The 24646-nt window shown below is 41.1% G+C and overlaps 1 pseudogene; it reads left to right on the top strand.

Moving 5' to 3' along the window:
* The window catches only part of LOC122031293, a 40084-nt pseudogene extending 16893 nt beyond the window's left edge, over positions 1-23191 (top strand).
* Positions 23192-24646: the final 1455 nt, after the last annotated feature.

Raw genomic sequence — 24646 nt, 5'->3', positions numbered from 1 at the left:
GGGAGGTGAACTCCGCTTCGGGTAAAGGATTGGTAAAGATATCGGCAAGGTTAGATTTATAATCAACATAAATTAGTTCAATGTCATTTCTTGCCACATTATCTCTAATGAAGCGATGTTTGACCTCAATGTGCTTTGTGCGAGAGTGATGCACCAGATTTTTGGTCAAATTGATGGTGCTCACATTGTTACACAATACCTTGACTTTGGAATAGTGTAGCTCATAATCCTCTAAGGTATGCATCATCCAAAGCAATTGAGCTACACAACCACCCATGGCCACATACTCAGCTTTGGTTGTGGACAAGGCCACACAAAGTTGTTTTCTACTACTCCAACTTATAAGGGAAGTTCCAAGAAATTGGCATCCACCACTAGTACTTTTTCTATCTAATTTGCAACCCGCATAATCAGAGTCGATGTAGCCAATTAAGTCAAAATTCTGAGTTCTAGGATACCAAAGATCTACATTAAGAGTGCTTTTGATATATCCCAAAATTCTCTTTACCGCTACTAAGTGAGACTCCTTGGCACAAGATTGGTATCTTGCACACATACCTACCGCAAATAGTATATCCGGTCTACTAGCAGTTAGGTATAACAAACTACCAATCATGCTCTTATATTGCTTTGGGTCTACTAATTTTCCTTCTTGATCACTATCTATCTTGGTATTAGTTCCCATAGGAGTAGATGCTCCTTTAGCATTTTCCAACCCAAATTTTTTGATAAGTTCTTTAGAAAATTTGGCTTGGTAGACATGGGTTCCTTCACTAGTTTGTTTGACTTGTAATCCCAAAAAGAAACTTAATTCTCCAACTATACTCATTTCAAACTCACTTTCCATGTGTTTAATAAAATCATGAAGAAGTTCATTATTTGTTGAGCAAAAAATGATGTCATCGACATAAACTTGGGCAACAAAAATGTCTCCATCCTTAGACTTAGAAATAATATTGGATCAATTGTTTCTCTTCTAAAGCCCTTAGAGGTTAGGAAGGATGAGAGTCTCTCATACTAAGCCCGGGGAGCGTGTTTTAACCCATATAATGCTTTCTTAAGTTTATAAACATGATTTGAATAGTTTATATTTTCAAAACCGGATGGTTGCTCTACATAAACTTCTTTCTTAATAAACCCATTAAGGAAGGTTGATTTTACATCTATTTGATGAAGTTTAAAACCCATGTGATCGGCATATCCTAATAAGATCCGTATGGACTCTAACCGAGCTACCGGAGCATAGGTTTCATCATAATCAAGTCCCTCCACTTGATTGAACCCCCTAGCTACCAACCTAGCCTTAATCCTAGTGACTCTCCCTTAATCATCCAATTTATTCCTAAAAACCCATTTTGTTGTAACAATTATACTACCATTAGGTCTTGAAACTAACTCCCATGCATTACTTCTTTCAAATTGGTTCAACTCTTCTTGCATTGCTAGAGTCCAATCCGTATCAACCAAGGCTTCATCAATTGTTTTGGTTCAAATTGTGATATTAGGGCAATTTGACTAGTATGATATCTAAAATAGGATCTAGTCCTTACCCCTTGTGCAACATCTCCAACTACTTGATCAATAGGGTGATCTTGATGATGCCTTAAGGTCCTAGAAATAATGGGATCATCACCTTCATGGTGTTTGTGTTGGTGCAGCAGGGCCGGCAAGAGGGGAGGGGTGAATTGCCTGCAAACAAAAAGTACCCTCCTCAAACTTTCAACTCTAAAATAATAGCAACAATAATAATAAGAAAATAAAATAAAGCAGAATAACATAAAAGAAAGAAGACTCAGCGATTTTGACTTAGTTACAACCAAGAAGGTTATTAATTCAAGAAGGTTGGAAAGCGCACTAGAAAAGTCTCCTTCACTGTAGGCGGAGAAGCCTTTTTACACACTAAAAAAACACAGAAGTTGTTAGGAATTGAATACTGAGTTGAATAAATAATTTCCTAACTCCAGGGGCCTTTATATAGCTCCTGGAAATTCTATCTCAGGTCTTGAAGGTGCCTCTAAGGGGGTTGAGGGTGCCTCCAAGGGGTTTAACCGAATAAAACTCTATTCGGTTACAAACAGCCAGTTTGGTCAGGTCGAAGGCACCTCCAATGGCATTGAGGGTGCCTCCAAGGTTATTGAGGGCGCCCTCAATGCCATTGAGGGCGCCTTCACTCTGCGGAGGTTGGAGGCGCCTCCAACGACTGTTGAGGGCGCCTCCAGCTCGGTTATTTCAGCTTCTTTCTTCTTCCTTTTTTTCTTCCGAAGCTCCGATCGCTTGGGTGATTACGGCCAACCGAAATAGGGCTCACCCGAACCCAATTTCCAGCCTTCTCTTCAAGCAGGCTTCTGTCCCGGCTTCTGATCCCTCGAACATCGCTCACGTTCTTCTCATCCACTGGTGTACTCTTCCGCAGCTCTTTCGTCCTTCGGACACACCGAGCCCGTCGGCTCCCTTCCCATGTCATTTTTCTCGCTAGCTACGTCTTCCGCTCGACTTCCTGCGCTCCTAAGCTCCTGCATACTTAAACACAAGGATCAAATAACAAACAGGACCTAACCTAACTTTGTTGATCATATCAAAACAACCACGGGGTCCAACAATCTCCCCCTTTTTGATGTGCATCAACCCAAGTTCAAGTTAGGGGAAAAAGCAGACAAGTAGTAATTTAAAGAAATTACTAAACTAATATTTTAAGCATAAAGATTGCAATAAAGAATTTGCAACACCAGGTAAATGAATAAATTTAAAAAATATTAACTCCCTTAAAATTCCCCCTAAACTTATTGTATTTCTCCCTTTGATCACATCAAAAAAATTGGGTAATAATTATAAAGTAAAAATTTTCAAGTTTAAAAACAATTTTCTAAGTAAATATTCAAGTTTTAAAAAAAATTAAGCAAGAAAAATATTCTAAGTAAATTTTCTAACTTAGGCAATTTTTTTTTTACAAAATATTTTTGAGAAATTTCAAAAAGTGTTTAAAAAAAACTTGTTAAAGCAATATCTAATTTTTATTTTTCATGCTTTATCAATAAGTTAATTAAACATTTTATTTCAATATTTTGGCTTCCAAGTAGTGGCGAGGCACTAGGTCTTCTTGGTTATTGGAGCAACAACCACTTTCTTAGACAAAGCCTTACAAGAAATTAACTGTTTAATTTTTCTTGTTGAAAGTGTTAATAAAAAAAATTAAACTAGAAAAGATTTTGGAACCCAATATAGATTCCTTCCTACTAGATTAATCAAGAACTTAGGGGGTAGGGAATTTTTCTAAGTTGTCCCTGATATTTTCTAATATACCAATTCAATTTTCCATAAATTCTAAGTTTTGATTTTGGAAATTTATTTAAGCATGTATAATCATTTTTAAAATTTTCTATTTTACTTTTTCATTCTCTAATTTTAAATTATCATACATTTCTAGAGGGCATGCCTTAGCTAAATTTAATTTTAACTCATTATTTTCCTTTTCTAATTTAACTAAATCTTTAGTGAGTACTTTAATGAATTGAAAAGACTTCTTGGGAGTTAGATTACGTACCTCACTTACCTCTATTTCTGATGCTCCCCCTTCATCGCAGCTTTCTTCTTCTGATGATCCTCCCCCTTCATCTATGCTCATCTCCGAGCTGGTTTCTTCAAAAATTTGATGGTTGGCCATCGGTGCCACTCCTGAGAAGGCTTCGACTTCTGACTCGGAGGTTGAAGATTCATCCCATGTAGCCTTCAGACTCTTGTGTTTAGAGGGTGTTAGTCTTTGAGACTTCTCCTTGTCCCTTTTCTTTAATTTGGGGTAGTCATCCTTGATGTGCCCTTCCTCGTTACAGTTGTAGCATCGGACCGTTCTTTTGTTGCGTTGGTGTTTTCTTGACTGCGATCTAAATTTATTAGTTTTAATAAATTTATTTAACTTCCTTACCAATAGTGCCACTTCAGTTTCATCGATAGATGCTTCGGAGTTGGGATCGTCCATCTCGGCTTGTAGATCAACATTGAGATTTTCCTTCTCTATTTGTTTAGGTTCTGCAATTCGAGACTCGTGAAGTTCAAATGTAGAAAAAAAAAATTCTAAAGTACTTACCTCAAAGTCCTTAGAGATGTAGTATGAATCTATTAAGGACGTCCATTCTAGAGATCTTGGGAAGGCGTTGAGCGCGTATCGAATCGAGTCTCGGTTTGTTACCGATTCTCCGAGGTTGTTCAGTTGTGTTTGTTGGGATCTTAGATGGCTAGAGGGGGGGTGAATAGCCTCTTAAAAACTTAAACACAAATTTCTACAAAAAACTTGTTAGCATAGCGGAATTAGAAAACTAAAACAAGAAGGAAACAATCACACTAACACACTGATTTACGAGGTTCGGGGATAACTTGCCCCTACTCCTCGGCGTGTCCATAAGGTGGACGAGCCCTTGATCTTCGGTAGATCACACCCCGGATGACTCCGACTAATGAAACTCTCCTTTTCGGTGGAGTAACCTCTCCACAAAGTCTCAAGAAATATATATGTTAAAGCACAAGACTTACAGAGCTCGGTGGCAAAGAAGAATGAACTAATGCTTACAACCACGCGAGGATCAGTGGAAACAGGAACTCACAGATCGCAGTTTTTCACACCAGAGCTCAAGAACGATCAACAGAACTTCTTCACTTTCTTGCTTGCTTGTTCTATTCATCTTTCCAGCATACACTGCTTCTTATGTCTCTGCTCGATCAGCCTGCATCGGATCGCTGCCAACCTGCACCGAATCCCTGCTGCAAGATACGGCGTCGCCAATCGCTTCTCTTCCTCTTCTGATTCTCTGAGCTCACACCAATAGAACCACGGCCTTCACTGGTGCCTCTGAGCTCGAACCAATCACCAGCAGTTAAGCCAATCGCCGCCTGATCACTGCCAGAAACACAGCCAATCGCAACCTGTAGCCGTTGCTGCTTCAAATGCATTTGACGCAGAGAAAGCAGTGGAAAGATCCTTTGTCTCATTCCTTTGATGAGGCTTAATTTGAAACTAAGCACTGGTATGGTATCTGCAACCTGCATCTTCAAAAGACTCACAGCAGAAGGTTAAACAAGGATGGGCAAAAATAAGTGCAAATCAGAAAACATCAGAGAAAGCGCATGCACAATGAACTTAACTGTGGATCGGTCATCAGACCGATCACAGACCCCTGGACCGATCAGACAACAGCCTGATCGGTCTGGGGCTGGTCTGATCGGTCGTGACGACCGATCAGGTTGGATGTGGATCGGTCCATAGACCGATCCAACTCCCTTTTCCCTTCCGCGATATTATCACCTGATCGGTCTACAGACCGATCAGATTGCACTCAGTGTGCTACTGAGTGCTTCCTGATCGGTCACCAGACCGATCAGAGAATTTAGTCTCACTAGATCGGTCTGCGGACCGATCAGTTATCCAAAGTATCACTGGATCGGTCTGTTGACCGATCCAACGCCTATGTGATACTAGATTGGTCCGAGAACGAGCTACCAAGCCCTCTCTGACCTAATCCGGTCCAGAGAACGAGCTCCCGAGCCCTCTCTGACCTAGTCCGGAGAACGAGCTGCCGAGCCCTCTCCGACTTCGTCTGGTCCAGAGAACGAGCTACCGAGCCCTCTCTGACCTAATCCGGTCCAGAGAACGAGCTCCCGAGCCCTCTCTGACCTAGTCCGGAGAACGAGCTACCGAGCCCTCTCCGACTTCGTCCGGTCCAGAGAACGAGCTACCGAGCCCTCTCTGACCTGGTCCGGAGAACGAGCTACCGAGCCCTCTCTGACCTAATCCGGTCCAGAGAACGAGCTCCCGAGCCCTCTCTGACCTAGTCCGGAGAACGAGCTGCCGAGCCCTCTCCGACTTCGTCTGGTCCAGAGAACGAGCTACCGAGCCCTCTCCGACTTCGCGTGCCAAGTTTCCAACTTGGACTTTTCCCTTCCACATGATCAACCTTGATCAGTAATCAATCTGAGTTCAATTAACATCTGATACAAACTTAAATCAGTGTCAACATCAAAACAACAGCCAGGTCAGACTGTATCAACAATCTCCCCCTTTTTGTTGTTTGACAACACGATTTAAGTTTAGATCAGAAATGTTCTTATTTTCATAATTTTAGGGGAATCAAGATCCTCCCCCTAAGATGAATACACCACGATGTAAGGAAGTCAATAACGGGAATCAAGATCCTCCCCGTTATCTTCTCCCCTAAGATCAAACCTTCATACATCTCTAAACTTAGATATCTCTCCCCCTTTGTCAAACACCGAAAAGGTGCGAATGGGGTGATTAGACTCAAAAGACTCCCCCTTAACCCATACTGTCTTTTCTTAATGCACCTAGAGTTCCCTCAAAGTGTACTATGTAACAGTAAGAAAGAGATAAGATACAATCAAGTCATGGCATAGGAACAGCATATTAATATGAACTGAAGCATAAGGAAAAACGAGAAATAGACAAATGAATAGCAAAAATATATGAGTAGCATAAGTATCCAGGTCAGACAAGATATCCAACACACAGACAACACATAGACAGGCAGGCAAAATAACACATAAAATGTATCAATCAATTTCCTCAACATGAGGAACATCATCATCATCCGCGGGAGGCACGTAACCCTGAGGCGGCATGCTGGAGCTCGAAGGTGGATGGCCCGAGAAATGCTGTGGAGGTGGGTAGTTGGCCATCCATCCCAAGAGTAGCTGCTGCGTCACCAGCTGCTGACTGCGTAGATCGTCATAGCGCTGGTCGATCCGAATGCGCAGTCCATGGAGCTCAGCAGCCAGCTGCTCATCGTGCTGATCGAAGCGGCTCTCTAGCTCAGCGATCTGCCAGCGCAGATCAGGATCGGCCTCATCAGCAGCAGGAGGAGGAACAGCAACCTGTCGAGGAAGTGCCCGTGGTAACTCTCCTAGACCTCTCCCATCCTTCCACCGAACAGTCCCATTCTGTCCCAAGATACCGGATTTGGAAAATGCCCGTTTCCCAAGTCGGCAATCTTGTCTGACCATCTTCACTATCCTACCCTTAGACACATCTATCTAAAGGGTCTCGAGCCAATCTGTAATTATATGCCCATAAGGCATATAAATAGTGGAGCTGCTAGGCTGAGAATAGGAGATGATCGAAGAATAGATGCTGGACATAATGTCAAAATCGAGACGCCGACGTAACCCATAAAGCATAAAACAATGATATGATCGGATCTCAGATAATGGTTTAGATGTGATAGGTAGAAGGCAGTTCGTGACAATCTTAAAAAGAATGTAGTCTTGAGGAGATAATCTCAAGGCTGCAAAAGTAGGGAAGTCAACATCTAGCTTATCTAGCCCTTGTCTAGGCTGTCTGAAGAAGTACTCATAAATATCGTCAGGTGAGATATCAAAAGGTGGAAGTAAAGGATCTGGTAAGTCAGGAAATATCGAAAAGACATTACCGGTACACCTCCGAGAATCGAGATACTCAAAGAAGGATGAGACACTGAAATCAAGAGTCCGCTTAGCAACTCTTGTTTTATAACCTAGATCATTAGTCTGATGAAGGTTATTATAGAACTCAGAGACCAAGTCATAGTTGATATCCCGTTCCAAGTAGACTAGTGAATCGAGTTTGTAGTAGGCTATGACTTCTGACACTTGTGGGCAAAATTCGTCCATGAATTTTCGATCCATGGACCTACAAGGAAGTAATTTGAATGTTCTTTGGTTGAAGGCATCCTCATAATGTTGGTTTGGAAATCTAGCCGAGACAGATGGTTGAGGTCGGGAAGTAGCCCTAGGCTTCGATTTCTCAGGTGACTTAGATTTAGAGGTCCCTTCACCCACTACTTTCTTTCTAAGGGTTAACAATGTGGTAAAATGGGGCAATGAGTGAGCACCGGAGCCACCAACAATCAAGAACCGAGACAACAGAAGATTCAGTGAGAAATGAAAACAAAATGCCAAGTTCTAGAGAAGTTAGAAGTTACCTTGGTGCCATTGAACTTTAGGCTAGGACTTCCGAGGGCTAGAGGTTCGGCTAGGGTTCGGCTAGTGGTCCGCGTGCAACGAGAAGAGAAGGAGTGAGGTGAGGGAAGGAGTCGGCTAGGGTTCCGCGTGAAAGAGGAAAAGAAGAGATCGGGAAGTTTTAATGGTTTGATGGGTATACAGTTGATGAAATGATCGGACGGCTGTCCGAACAGGAGAAATCCTGACCGATCAGGGAACGTCCTGATCGGTCAGGGAGTGTCCTGATCGGTCGTGGAGACCGATCAGGGAGCCTCCTGATCGGTCCCCGGACCGATCAGTGGTGGATCAGAGGCCAGAGCCCCTGATCGATCGTGGAGACCGATCAGGGAACCTCATGATCGGTCCCCGGACCGATCAGAGGTCGATCAGTTACTACTGATACGTGCCAGAACCCCTGATCGGTCTGCAGACCGATCAGATATCGAACAGAGAGTTGGAACTCTCCTGATCGATCGTAGAGACCGATCAGATATCATCCTGATCGGTCCCTAGACCGATCAGTGTCTGATATTTAGTGATTTCAGTCTCTGAAATTCGTATCGAAAGCTTTGAAACTTGTTTCAACAACTTCCAAGTTCAGAACCTAGGATCTGAAGAGCCCATAGATTATATTCAGTGATACCAATGAATATTTCCTAATGATGAGCTCTAATGATTTGGAATTATTTAGGGCTCGAAAGTTTTAGACACTTCAAAACAAATGTGTTGATTCTCAAAGTTTCAAAACCAGAGAAGTTTGTTCTGTTTGTTTGCTGAAGCTATGATCTATAGTGAACAAAGGTAATCAATCTGACTCAGGCTATCGGTTCAAAATATATCCTTGCTATGATTAGTTACAAGTTTGTCAAAATATGTCAAAATTTCTTCACCAACTTGTCCTATTTTCAATCAAAATCAGGAAGGTATCAATCAAGGGTATCAATCAACACATCAACAAGGTTAGATGATTTCTAGACACAGGTCCAACCAAGATTCCTTGGTTGGAATATATGAGTAAGATCCAGGAGCCAAATACACATGAATTATGTAATGACCTTCCCCATACTCAATTTATGTCTCTTCAACCTAATTATTCAAGAGATGCATGATACATTTTAAATAATTTGGTTGATCCTAGCATCTCACCCCATTTCTAGCAAACAAAAATATTTTGTTAAACCTTATAGTTTGTGTGAGATGTTCCCAAGTTGCCCAAATTAATTTCCCAATTTCTCTTGTCATTTTAATGGTCCTTATTGATCATGATGTGGTCAAAATGACTTATTGAGACAAACACATTCCCAATTCCATCCTTAAATGACTAAATTCATTTTCCGGAAGGGGTTTGGTGAAAATATCGGCTAGGTTTGACTTTGACTCAACATATGTGAGTGCAATGTCTCCCCTAGCTACGTGATCTCTAATGAAGTGATGACGCACTTCAATGTGTTTGGTCCTAGAATGATGGACTGGATTTTTCGTTAGATTTATTGTGCTAATGTTGTCACACAACACTTGCACTCCCTTATACGAAAGTCCATAATCTTCTAGAGTGTGAATCATCCACAACAATTGTGATACACTCTCTCCCATGGCAATGTATTCAGCCTCGGTTGTGGAGAGAGCAACACAATGTTGCTTCCGACTTGACCAACTAACCAATGATGATCCTAAGAATTGGCAACCCCCACTAGTGCTTTTCCGATCCAATTTGCACCCAGCATAATCGGAGTCGGTATAACCTATCAAGTCAAAAGACTCAGTACGAGGGTACCAAAGACCTACTCTAATTGTGCCCTTAAGGTATCTCAGAATTCTCTTAACTGCAATTAAATGAGATTCCTTGGCACAAACTTGATATCTAGCGCACATGCCCACAGCAAAAAGTATGTCCGGCCTACTAGCTGTGAGATATAGAAGACTACCAATCATGCTTCTATATTGCGTTAGATCAACTGGTTTTCCACTCTCATCATTGTCAAGGCGAGTGTTTGTCGCCATTGGAGTGGATACTTCCTTAGAGTCACTCATTTTGAATTTCTTGAGCATCTCTTGAGTATATTTTGTTTGATGGACATAAATGCCATCTCGAGTTTGTTTGATTTCAAGTCCAAGGAAGAAAGTCAATTCTCCCACCAGACTCATCTCAAACTCACTCTCCATGTGAGTGATAAATTCATTCAAATAACCCTTGTTATTTGAGCCACAAATTATGTCATCGACATACACTTGGGCTACAAAAATATTTTCACCATCTCTACGCAGAAATAGTGTTGGGTCTATTTGGCCTCTTACAAAACCCTTTTCTAGTAAATATGTTGACAACCTTTCGTACCAAGCTCGTGGTGCTTGTTTAAGCCCATAAAGAGCTTTCTTGAGCTTGTACACGTGGTTTGGAGCTTCGGTATTCACAAACCCTGGTGGTTGTTCAACATAGACCTCTTCTTTGATGAATCCGTTTAAGAAGGCCGATTTAACGTCCATTTGATAGAGCTTGAAACCTCTATGTGCTGCAAAAGCTAGCATTAAACTAATGGACTCTAATCGTGCCACGGGAGCATAAGTCTCATCATAATCGAGGCCTTCGACTTGACTATAGCCCTTGGCTACAAGTCTCGCCTTGTTCCTTACGACTTCTCCCTTTTGGTTTGACTTATTTTTGAAGACCCATTTAGTTCCAATAATGGTGGTCTTCTTAGGTCTAGGAACTAAGTCCCACACTTGGCTCCTTTCAAATTGACCTAACTCATCTTGCATAGCTAAGATCCAATCAGGATCGTGCAATGCCTCATCAACTAATTTTGGTTCAATCTCTGAAATCAATACGACTTCATTAGACTCATTTCTAAAGAATGACCTAGTCCTAACCCCTTGTTGAATGTCTCCCACAATTTGGTCTTGGGGATGACTAGTGGCTATCCTAGATTGTCTTGGTGTTGGTGGTGCCTCATGAATGGTCTCACTAGGCACATGCAAGGACTCAATATCAGGCAAAGGATCAGATTGAGTTCTTTGTTGCCTTTGCTCACCATCATCAGAGTCAACTTCGACTCTTTCTATGTTTCGATCATTCAAACTTAGTCTTCTAAGTTCAAATTGAATTTCTCCTACATCCCTTGATTGATCATTTAAGTTAGGGATTTCTTCAAACGCTACATCAGAGGACTCTTCAATCAATTTAGTCCTATTGTTGTAGACTCGATAGGCTTTGCTGGTGAGCGAGTACCCGACCAGTATCCCTTCATCAGCCTTGGCCGAAAATTTTCCAAGATGGTCCTTGGTGTTCAAAATAAACACCTTACAACCAAACACCCTAAGATGTTTAATTGTAGGGGGTTTTCCAAACCAAAGTTCATGAGGAGTCTTTCCTAAAAACCTATGTATTAGGATTCAGTTTTGCACATAGCAAGCTGTATTTACAGCTTCAGCCCATAAGTAACTCGGTAGTGAGTACTCATTGAGCATACTTCGTGCAACCTCTTGTGAGACTCGGTTCTTTCTCTCCACAACCCCATTTTGCTGTGGGGTCCTTGGAGTAGAGAACTCATGCCTATATCCTTTTCTTGACAGAATTCTAAAAACCTATGATTTTGAAATTCCCCACCATGATCACTTCTAATGGTTTTAATTGTTGTTGATTTTTCATTTTCAGTTCTTCTACAAAAAGAAATAAAAATATCTATGGTTTGATCCTTATTTTTCAAAAAGAAAGTCCATGTATATCTAATAAAATCATCAATAATCACTAAGCAATATCTACTACCATTCAAAGAAATGACACTACTACAATCAAACAAGTCCATATGCAGTAAATCTAAAACAGTAGAGGTACTTACAGCGCTTTTACCTTTATGAGTTGCTTTTGTTTGCTTACCCTTTTGACATGCATCACACAATTTGGTCTTTTGGTACTTGATGCTTAGTAAGCCTCGCACTAACCCTTTGTTGACCAGCTTCCGGATATTCTTCATGTTCACATGAGCCAACCTCCTATGCCAAAGCCACGATTCTTCTTCTTTCGACATGAAACACTTAGCAATAGCATTAGTAGCACTTTTAAAAGAAACTTGATAAATTTTATCTACCCTTGTGCCTACTAGTACCGTGTCAAGTGTGTCAATGTTTTTGACTAGACATTGACTCGAATGAAACTCAATTATGTAACCCGTATCACACAATTGACTGACACTTAGGAGATTAAAAGTCATCCCCTTGACTAGAAGGACATTCTTGATTTGGAGGCATTCGGATATATGAATGTCTCCAACTCCTATAACCTTAAGACTACCATTGTTACCAAATGACACATTACCTCTATTTTTGTTTTGAATGGTAGAAAATAGTGACTTGTCCCCGGTCATGTGCTTGGAGCATCCACTATCAACAAACCAAGTTGATAGACGCTCCCCCTTTACCAATGCCTACAAGACACGAAAGATAGATGTTTTAGGTACCCAAATCTTGAGACCTAATGCATCTACAATGAAAGACTTAGGCACCCATGCCTTTGTTACCTTCTTCCTAGTCTCATGAACCCTAGAAACATGCGATCTATGAAATTGGGTTCTTGACACTAAAGAAATAAAGCTAGACTCCTTAGGTTGGTATCCTAATCTAGCCTTGTTGTAGACCGCCCTTTGGGCATTTAGAATCATGTCTAGGGTCTTAGAGCTAGTTGAGAATTTCTCAAGCATTTTCTTGTGTTTCTCAACCTCACCCTTCAAGGCCTTGTTCTCATCCTCAAGGAGCTCTAGATGTAGGTCATCAACCTCATCTTCCCTAAGAGCTCTCAAGTTTTCTACTTCTTCTTTTAATGATTTATTTTCTGTTTTTGATTTTTTAAGCAAGGTAGACAAATGTGTAATAGTCTTATAGCATTTTTCTAAGTGAGAAGAGGTTACCTCTTCATCATCCGAAGATGATGAAGCCGCGGCTGAAGTGCTTGAGTCATCACTCTCGGACTCGGACTCCTCCCTTGCCATGAGTGCCAATTGCCGAGTACTCTTCTCCTTCTTCTCTTCCTCCTCCGATGAGCTTGAGGAAGACTCATCCCATGTGGCTTTGAGGGCTTTCTTTTTCTTGGCCCTTTCCTCCTTCTTGAGTTTTGGACACTCACTCCGGTAGTGACCTTTCTTGCTACACTCATAACAAGTAACGTTAGACTTATCAATATTTTGATCTATAGTTTTACCTTTGTATCTCCTGCTTCTTCTCATGATCCTCCTCACAAAATTTGCCATCTCGCTTGATGATGATCCACCTTCATCATCGGACTCGGAGGAGGATGAAGATAAAGGAATATCTTTCTCCTTCTTCTTTTCTTTCTTTCTTCTCCCATCCTTGCTCTTTTCTCCTGCAACCAAAGCTATACCTTTCTCCTTTTGACCTTTGTTAGCAAGTTCATGAAGTTCCATTTCACAAAAGAATTCATCTAACTTTACAATTGAAAGATCCTTAGAGACCTTGTAGGCATCTACCATAGATGACCACAAGGCACTCCTCGGAAAGGCTTTTAGAGCGTACCTTACAAGATCGCGATTCTCCACGCGTTCATCCACGGAATGGAGACCATTGATGATCTCTTTGAATCTTCCATGTAGCTCACTTACTATCTCATTTTCCCTCATGGTGAGGTTTTGGAGTTGATTCAAGAATAGGTCCCTCTTGGCTATCCGAAAATCACGAGTTCCTTCTTGGAGCTCGATAAGCTTGTTCCATAAATCTTTTGCACTCGAGAATGGACCTACCTTGACGAGTTGGTCCTTGGCAATCCCACATTATAAGGTGACTACTGCCTTGACATCGGCTTGCCCTTTACGAGTTTGTTCAGTAGACCACCTTGATGAATCGAGTTCCTTACCTTCTTCGTCCTTCGGTGGTGTGAATCCTTCCTTGACCGAGAACCACATGGAGATATCAGTCTTGAGGTAATACTCCATGCGGCTCTTCCAATACTGGAAATCTGCTCCATCGAAGAAGGGTGGTCTGTTGGTGCTGAATCCTTCCTTCGTGGCCATCTTCTTGCTCCTTAGGATGTTAGTCCAGATGAAGAGCACCAGGCTCTGATACCACTTGTTGGGATCTTAGATAGCTAGAGGGGGGGGTGAATAGCCTCTTAAAAACTTAAACACAAATTTCTACAAAAAACTTGTTAGCACAGCGGAATTAGAAAACTAAAACAAGAAGGAAACAATCACACTAACACACTGATTTACGAGGTTCGGGGATAACTTGCCCCTACTCCTCGGCGTGTCCGTAAGGTGGACGAGCCCTTGATCTTCGGTAGATCACACCCCGGATGACTCTGGCTAATGAAACTCTCCTTCTCGGTGGAGTAACCTCTCCACAAAGTCTCAAGAAATATATATGTTAAAGCACAAGACTTACAGAGCTCGGTGGCAAAGAAGAATGAACTAATGCTTACAACCACACGAGGATCAGTGGAAACAGGAACTCACAGATCGTAGTTTTTCACACCAGAGCTCAAGAACGATCAACAGAACTTCTTCACTTTCTTGTTTGCTTGTTCTATTCATCTTTCCAGCATACACTGCTTCTTATGTCTCTGCTCGATCAGCCTGCATCGGATCGCTGCCAACCTGCACTGAATCCCTGCTGCAAGCTACGGCGTCGCCAATCGCTTCTCTTCCTCTTCTGATTCTCTGAGCTCACACCAATAGAACCACGGTCTTCATTGGTGCCTCTGAGCTCGAACCAATCACCAGCAGTTAAGCCAATCGCCGCCTGATCACTGCCAGAAACACAGCCAATCGCAACCTGTAGCCGTTGCTGCTTCAAATGCATTTGACGCAGAGAAAGCAGTGGAAAGATCCTTTGTCTCATTCCTTTGATGAGGCTTAATTTGAAACTAAGCACTGGTATGGTATCTGCAACCTGCATCTTTAAAAGACTCACAGCAGAAGGTTAAACAAGGATGGGCAAAAATAAGTGCGAATCAGAAAACATCAGAGAAAGCGCATGCACAATGAACTTAACTGTGGATCGGTCATCAGACCGATCACAGACCCCTAGACCGATCAGACAACAGCCTGATTGGTCTGGGGCTGGTCTGATCGGTCGTGACGACCGATCAGGTTGGATGTGGATCGGTCCATAGACCGATCCAACTCCCTTTTCCCTTCGGCGATATTATCACCTGATTGGTCTACAGACCGATCAGATTGCACTCAGTGTGCTACTGAGTGCTTCCTGATCGGTCCACAGACCGATCAGATTGCACTCAGTGTGCTACTGAGTGCTTCCTGATCGGTCACCAGACCGATCAGAGAATTTAGTCTCACTAGATCGGTCTGCGGACCTATCAGTTATCCAAAGTATCACTGGATCGGTCTGTTGACCGATCCAACGCCTATGTGATACTAGATTGGTCCGAGAACGAGCTACCGAGCCCTCTCTGACCTAATCCGGTCCAGAGAACGAGCTCCCGAGCCCTCTCTGACCTAGTCCGGAGAACGAGCTGTCGAGCCCTCTCCGACTTCGTCTGGTCCAGAGAACGAGCTACCGAGCCTTCTCTGACCTAATCCGGTCCAGAGAACGAGCTCCCGAGCCCTCTCTGACCTAGTCCGGAGAACGAGCTGCCGAGCCCTCTCCGACTTCGTCTGGTCCAGAGAACGAGCTACCGAGCCCTCTCTGACCTGGTCCGGAGAACGAGCTACCGAGCCCTCTCTGACCTAATCCGGTCCAGAGAACGAGCTCCCGAGCCCTCTCTGACCTAGTCCGGAGAACGAGCTGCCGAGCCCTCTCCGACTTCGTCTGGTCCAGAGAACGAGCTACCGAGCCCTCTCCGACCTAGTCCGGAGAACGAGCTACCGAGCCCTCTCCGACTTCGCGTGCCAAGTTTCCAACTTGGACTTTTCCCTTCCACATGATCAACCTTGATCAGTAATCAATCCGAGTTCAATTAACATCTGATACAAACTTAAATCAGTGTCAACATCAAAACAACAGCCAGGTCAGACTATATCAACAGTGTTATCAGCTCCTTAATTCTTACTTGAAGTTGCGCTACCTTTTCACCGTTGTTCATTCGGAGATTTGTAAAGCTGAGTCCGGAGGTTGTCCCGCCTTGCTAACTTCGCTTCTGAGGTGCCTTCATGGAGCTCCAGGAATTTCTCCCAGAGGTCTTTGGCGGAGTCGTAGCTTCCGATCCGACTTACCTCCTAGGGCGGTAGAACACTGAGCAGATGAAACTCGGCCTTTCCATTAGCCACGAAATCGGCTTGCTCCTTCGTCATCCACTGATACTCTTCTTTGTCTTTTGGAGTTGAAAAACTAAATTTCATAGTTAGAAGAATGTCAAAATCCGTTTTAAAAAATACCTCCATTCTTCGTCTCCATGTAGCGAAGTCTTTGCCGAATTTTGGGGGATGAATATTTGTTATGATCATCGTCTTGATCTTGATGCTTCAGTTGGTGGTCAGTCCTTCTAAGGTGGTCTGGCTCTGATACCACTTGTTGGTGCATCGGGGTTGGCAAGAGGGGAGGGGTGAATTGGCTGCAAACAAAAAGTACTCTCCTCAAACTTTCAACTCTAAAATAATAGCAATAATAATAAGAAGAAAATAAAATAAAGCAGAATAACAGAAAAGAAAGAAGACTCAGCGATTTTGACTTGGTTACAACCAAGAAGGTTGTTAATCCAAGGCGGTTGGAAAGCGCACTAGAAAAGTTTCCTTCACTGTAGGCGGAGAAGCCTTTTTACACACTAAGAAAGCATAGAAGTTGCTAGGAATTGAATACTGAGTTGAATAAATAATTTCTTAACTCCAGGGGCCTTTATATAGCTCCTGGAAATTCTATCTCGGGTCTTGAAGGCGCCTCCAAGGGGGTTGAGGGCACCTCCAAGGGGTTTGACCGGATAAAACTCTATCCAGTTACAAACGGCCAGTTTGGCCAGGTCGAAGGCGCCTCCAATGGCATTGAGGGCGCCTCCAAGGCTGTTGAGGGTGCCCTCAATGTCATTGAGGGCGCCTTCACTCTGCGGAGGTTGGAGGTGCCTCCAACAACTATTGAAGACGCCTCCAACAACTATTGAAGGCGCCTCCAACTCGGTTATTTCAGTTTCTTTCTTCTTCCTTTTTTTTTCTTCCGAAGCTCTGATCGCTTGGATGATTGCGGCCAACCGAAATAGGGCTCACCCGAACCCAATTTCCGGCCTTCTCCTCGAGCAGGCTTCCGTCCTAGCTTCTCGTCCCTCGAATATCATGCACGTTCTTCTCATCCACCAATGTACTCTTCCGCAGCTCTTTCATCCTTCGGGCGCACCGAGCCTGTCGGCTCCCTTCCCGTGCTGTCCTTCTTGCTAGTTGCGTCTTCCGCTTGACTTCCTGCGCTCCTAAGCTCCTGCGCACTTAGATACAGGGATCAAATAACAAACATGACCTAACCTAATTTGGTTGATCACATCAAAACAACCACGGCGTCCAACAGTTTGTTGTTTCCATTGCTTTTTTCATCATCTGAAATATTTCTTCCTCCCCCTTGATCAATACCCCCTAAATGTAGGTCTTGTATTCCTTAAGTAATATTTTGATGTTGTTCAATTATATCCTTGTCAATAGATGATTTCCTAGGATAAGTGCTAGTAGACTCATCGAATTCAACATTGGATGATTCCTCAACCATTTGAGTTCTTTTATTGTATACTCTCTATCCTCTACTAGTAGATGAGTATCCAACTAGGATTCCCTCATTTGACTTGGCCTCAATTTTTCCTAAGTCATCTTTGGTATTAAGAATATAGACCTTGTAACCAAAGACTTTAAAATAATGAATTGAAGGAATCGTTCCATTCCATAGTTCAAAGGGTGTTTTTCCTAAAAATTTATGAATCAAGACATGATTTTGGATGTAACAAGCGGTATTAACCACTTCGGCCTACAAGTAGCTAGGTAATGAGTATGCATTAAGCATGATCCTAGCCGCCTCTTGTAGAGCCCTATTTTTCCTTTCTACTACACCATTTTGTTGAGGTGTTCCTGGATAAGAAAATTCATGCTTATAGCCATTTTCTAAACAAAACTTAGAGAAGTTCACATTCTCAAACTCTCCACCATGATCACTCCGAATTCTATCAATTTTTAGATTCTTTTCATTTTCTACCCTCTTGGTAAATCCTATGATTGTTTCTAAAGTTTCCCCCTTATGTTTCAAGAAATAAGCCCAAGTATATATAGAGTAATCATCAACTATCACCAAACAATATTTGTTACCTATCAAAGAAGGTGTTCTATGACAATCAAAAAGATCCAAGTGTAATAATTCTAATGGTAATGAAGTACTAGTTAAAGTTTTACCTTTATGTGATGACCTTGATTGCTTACCCTCTTGACATGCATCACACAATTTGTCCTTGATGTATTTGATTTTTGGTAGTCCCTTTACTAGCTCCAACTTAGCTACCTTGGCTATGTTTTTCATGTTGATATGTCCAAGTCTTCTATGCCATAGCAATCTTTCCTCTTCTTTTAATACCAAACACTTAATAGAAGGGTTAGAAGCATATGAAAGATCAATATAATAGAGATTTATTTTTCTATATCCTTTTAACACAACATCTTCAAGACTCTTGTGCTTAACTAAACACTTATCGAGGTGAAACTCTAAATTGTATCTGGCATCACATAATTGACTAACACTAAGCAAATTGAACTCCATATTTTTAACCAATAGGACTTTATGAATGATAACTGTAGATGATACCTCAATTGTACCTTTACCTATCTTGAGCTTTCCACTATTTCCAAATGATACCGTTCCTTTCTTTATATAATTTATTGTGGAGAACTTGCTCACATCACCGGTCATGTGTCTTGAGCAACCGCTATCTACAATCCACATACTTGCATCCTTCTTCTCCTCTACCTAGGCAACATAAAACACACAACTCTTTGGTACCCATGCACTTGATTCAGAAATGTTATTCAAATATTTCTTAGGTACCCAAGCTTGTTTTACCTTGCCTTTAAGATTCTTCTTGACTTTGTTTCTAAGTGCATCATTTCTAGTACCATTGATTGATTAGAGACATGTATGTAACTTCCTTTTTCTTAGGTCTATATCATATTCCGGCTTTGTCGTAAACGGCTCTTTGGTCTCTAATGATCATATCTAGATATTTGGATCCATTTGTGAATTTCTCTAGACATGCTCTTAGTTTAACCATGTCATTTTTCAATCTTTCATTTTCTTCCTTGTGCATACTTGACTCACTAGATGTACATGCATCCATTTCTAACAGACTTAAGTTTTTCCTTCAAGGTCTTCACCTTAGATTGTGATTTAACAAAGACATTCTTGAGATGAGCAATAGTTTTATAAAGAAATTCTATTTTGGGAGATTCTTTTACCTTATCGTCTCAATCCTTAGTCTTTAGTCTCATATGTCTCAGTCTTTAGTCTCCCTTCCTCTTGCACACATTGAGCAATGAGCTCATTCAATGTCCACTTTTCCTTTTGAGTATTATACGATATCTTAAAAGGAGTGAACCATACCGACAGAGACATTAAGACGAAACACACTAACATACCCTCAGACATATTGAGTTTTAGTGTCTTCAGACTTGTCACTATATTGGACATCTCCATAATGGATTCCCTTATATTTCCTTTATCATTGTATCGCATGGTTACCAATTTCATAAGAATTGTGGTAGTCTCGACTTTTTCATTTGAGGTGAATCAGTCTGTTAATTGGTTCAGGAAACTCCTAGCATTTTCTCCCTCTATTATTGAGTCATTTATTGGTGCTGGTATGGAAAGTTTCATGATACTTAGACACATACGATTTGATTTCTCCCACAGTTAAAATTCAGTCCTCTGCTCTATAATGCTAGCACTGGTCAGAGGTGCGAGACGAGCATTCCTTAATGCATAGTCTAAGACCATGCAGTTTCATACTACGGTCACGTATTCTTTCTATTCAGCAAAATTCGAACTAATGTTGAGATGTTATTAATGCTGACGGTTACAGATTGCACTGAAATTAAAGAAAGAAATTTATTTAAGCTCACGATTTAAGTAAAGCTAAGAATATATAAGTAATATAAAATTATGCAAATAAAATTTTAAATGCATATAAATGGGTTCTTTATGAGATACCAAGTACAACATAATTTGCTTCATTTGGGCTGACACAGTATTTGTTAGCGATACTCTCTAATATAACTCAAACTTTAATTGGCCACACAATGTGTCTTCCTTTGACCGACCCATTGTGCGCATAATATGATACTTTATATGAGTTATATTTTAGTCCATATCTCACAACAACCTTAATCAACCATATAATATATCTTCCTTTGGGCCGATATATTTTGTGCATGATCTGAACAAAATAATATTTTGTAAGCTATCTTATACATATATCTGGCATAAAAGTAACATTTCTTTAGGTCGATTACTTTTAACATAGATATACGTCTACCAACACAAAATGTAATAAATCTACCTAAGGTGTTTTCCTTTGGGCCGACACATTAGTTCAACTTAGTAGCACATTGTATAGATAGACCCAAGAAAATTTTAGGAACTTAATTCGAACAGAAATTACTTAATCAACTTTAACAACATAAAATTAGAATTATTAATCGATTGACCTTATGGTAATCAATTGGTATGATCCAATCGATTATCCCAATCGATTCAAAAGTTAGTATGCGACTACATGATTATATATAGAACTAGTCCTTAAAAAGTTAAAATTTCTTTAAGTTCTATAATTAAATAATTTTATTTAATATTATTTAATCCCTTAATCATTATATTAGAATTTTTTTTTCTTCTCATACTGTTTCATTGAAACACTACCTTTTATTTTATTTATTCTTTATAAGGTTTACGTTGAAACAATTATTATATTATTTTTTAATATTAATAATGAAACAATAAATAATAAATTACTGTTTTATTTTTTAAAAAAATCGTAAAATAGGAAACATACTGTTTTGATTAATGATATGAAACCTTACCATTTCTTAATCTATTAAAATATTAATCTCAACCGATTAAAAAATATAAACTTAATTAAAAAAATCTCAATCTATTAAAAATAATTCTAATTGACTGATAATTAACGAAGTCGCGAGTTTAAGATTATTAATCGATTGAATTTCAATCATTTCTGCTCAAAATTCTAGACTCAGTAATCAATTAGTTGACCAAAATAATTGATTGAACCATCATAATTTTATCTAAAATTAGATTAAACAGTGATGATTTTCTTCGTATTCTTCGTAGAAACATAAAAAGCTCAAAAAATAAGTATATCCTAATTTTCTCTTACATGATTTTCGACGATCAAAAATTATATTATACTAGGAAAACTTAATCTAGCGTACAAATAACATATCGATAAAAAAACATATACTATATTGTCATAAAAATATGAAGAAATAAAATCTCGCTCTGATACCAATTGATAGTTCTTGTAAAACCTAAGTCGTACGAATTCTAAAAGTCGAAATAAGAATTCGAATAGGGAAAATAAAAACATATAAGCATGAATCTTCGTTTCATCGAGAACATCGCATAAGAAAAATAAATACATAAACAAATATGACAAGAAACCTGATTGAAGAGTCATCTTTGTCTTTAGCGTTGTCTAGAAATAATTCATGTGGAAGAGACTGCTACAGAAAGAAAAGGAAGGTCTTCCAAGGGGCTTGGTGACGGCGCTGAAAAGATTTAGGTCAATGGAGAACCAAAAGCCCTGTCAAGATTCTTACCTAAACCCTTGGGGGCCTCCCCTTATATATGCATCGAATCTGTTATCAGCCCATAGATGACAACGGATCAGGCTAAAGGGTTCTACACATTCAACCCACATCCAATTACCCGAAACCCACTAAACATAAATTAGATCACTTTAAAAGGCTCAGATCATATTCATATGTGTAACTTACAAATAAGTCTCACCTAATAGAGATAATTATATCCAATAATATTGTGTTCTTCAGGATGTTCAGTTCACTGATCAACAACGCTTTAAGCAATTTGTTTCTCAAAGCAAAGCAAGAATGGAGGTAACCACCCTTTTTTGCAATTTTATACTTATTAGGACTGCTACTTCAATTGCTTGGCTTGTCGGTTCATGTCTATGTCTTGATGATCCAAATTTAAGAATTCTGCTTGATTTTAAAGCTTTATTTATGTCACTGATTACAGAGCCGATTACGAGGTAGAGGTCATGGAATTGCAGCTGCAAGAATGGATGCTAAGCTAAATGTTGCCGGATGGATTTCTGAACAGATGGGTGGAATCAGGTCTATTTTGTTCAAAAAACATTAAATCATATCGTTTTAACAATCATTTAAATCGAATGTGTTTAAAATATTCAATTTGGATTTGTCCAGTTATTTTGAGCTTATACAAAATCTTGAGATGAATATCGACGAAGATTGGGAAGGAATTGCTCAGTCACTTGATGAGATTCGTAGATCCTTGCTCAGTAGGGAGGGTTGCTTGATTAATGTCACTGCCAATGGAAAGAATCTGACAAACTGCTTGAAATATCTTGATAAGTTTATTGGTTTATTGCCAAATACTCGACCAAATGAGACTGGCTCTTAGCAATCTCTAATTTCTCCTTCCATTTCTGTATGATCACGTACTTGTCTAGATTGAAAGTTGATTTAAATGTTTTCAGTCTATTACGCTACTTACTGGGTGTGACAAATGAGGAACATGAAAGAAGGCGAGAAGAAATTTTATCAACCAGGTAAATTTGTTGTTCCATCCAATTGAATTGTATTTTGGGATGTGTGATTGATCGACTCTAGGTTTCTTTCTGCCTATGCAGTCTAACACACTTCAAGGAATTCGCGGTTGCCATTGAAGCAGTGAAGAACAATGGTGTTGCAGTGGCTGTTGCATCCCTTGAAGATGTTGCAGCAGCAAACGAAGAGTGATCAGGGCTTTTTGGAGTTAAGAAGGTTCTCTGAAGACCGTCATGGGCCTTGTCAGCTGCAGGTATTTGGTTCAAAGAAACTGGAGGCTGGCTAGATTTTTGGCTTTGGAAATCATGATAGCATACCTTTCATCTCCTTCCTGATACTAAAATGGTTTGACAATCTACAACGATTAGTAGGCACCGAAAGTATCTTAGATTTTCTCAGAAATGTGTCAGTCGCGAATTCCATTCGTACAAAATAAGATTATGAGATGCAATTAAGGAACCTCTCATCGTGACGACTCGATGTATTTGTCATATCTTAAATTAAACATAGTACATCTGATTTACTCGAGCAACTCACATGCAATTGTTTGTTGATGCTCGAACATGTATCATCTGTTTTCTCATAGAAATTAACCGTTGCATGATAATTTTGTCTCAAAGCGGGAGAGATAGTGTACTGGCTAGGTGGCATTGAGATAGATTGTATGTTGATTGGAAAGAGACTCTGAGCTGAAAGAAAATAGTGTTAAGCGATCCTAGAGCAACGAGCTACGGACCTGTGCACACTACAGATATGTTCGCTTGGGTGATCTCTACCATTCGGAAAAGGGCTTACCCGAACCCAACTTCCGGTCTTCTCGAGGGGGCTTCCCTCCGGCTTCTCGTCCCTTGGAATCACCGCGTGTTTCCTTCTTGTCCGCCAACGTACTCATCCGCAGTCTTCGTCCCTCGGACGCACCCCGTGTCGTCCTTCTCGCTGGCTGCGTCTCTTGCTCCCCGAGCAATCTTCCGCTCCGGCTTTCGTCCCTCGGAACCACCGCATGCACGCTTCCTTCTCGTCCGCCGGTGTACTCTTCCGCAACACCTCGTCCCTCGAACTGTCATCCTTCTCGCTAGCTGCGTCTTCCGCTCGAATACCTGTGCTCCTAAGCTCCTGCACACTTAGACACAAGGTTAGAAACACACATGATCTAACTTAACTTATTGATCACACCAAAACAACCTTGGGGTTCCAACACTTCACTCTATTACTATTATATGTTTTGCATCCTCCACCTGTTTTGCATCCTCTTACGTCTACAGGTTCTACTCCCTTCATCCACGGTGCTCTGCTTCTTTTTATTGCTACGGACCCTACTCCCTCATATTGTTACGGGCTCCGCTTCTACGGACTTCGTGGCTTATCTCCCCCGTTCGGGGTTGAGTAGTCTCCATTGGTCTCGGATCAGTTTATCGACTTTCTTATCTCCCCCGTTCGGGGTCGAGCTATCATCACCGGTCTCGAACGGGAGTATATCATCTCTTACCTCCCCCGTTCGGGGTCGAGATAATCGCCACCAGTCTCGGACCGGAGTATATCAGCCCTTACCTCCCCCGTTCGGGGTCGAGATAATCACCACCGGTCTTGGACCGGAGTATATCATCTCTTACCTCCCCCGTTCGGGGTCGAGATAATCGCCACCGATTTCGGACCGGAGTATATCATCCCTTACCTCCCCCGTTCAGGGTCGAGATAATCGCCATCGGTCTTGAACCAGAGTATATCATCTCTTACCTCCCCCGTTCGGGGTCGAGATAATCGCCACTGGTCTCGAACCAGAGTATCGCCACCGGTCTCGGACCGGAGTATCGCCACTGGTCTCGGATCAGAGTATCGCCACTAATCTCGGACCGGAGTATCGCCACTGGTCTCGGACCAGAGTATCGCCACCGGTCTCGGACCGGAGTATCGCTAACGACATCTCGGTCAGG

This window comes from Zingiber officinale, chromosome 11A (genome assembly GCF_018446385.1).
Source record: "Zingiber officinale cultivar Zhangliang chromosome 11A, Zo_v1.1, whole genome shotgun sequence".
In the NCBI taxonomy this organism is placed as follows: domain Eukaryota; kingdom Viridiplantae; phylum Streptophyta; class Magnoliopsida; order Zingiberales; family Zingiberaceae; genus Zingiber; species Zingiber officinale.
Note: the sequence above shows the minus strand (reverse complement) of the source record. Positions and strands in the feature narration are given on the sequence as shown.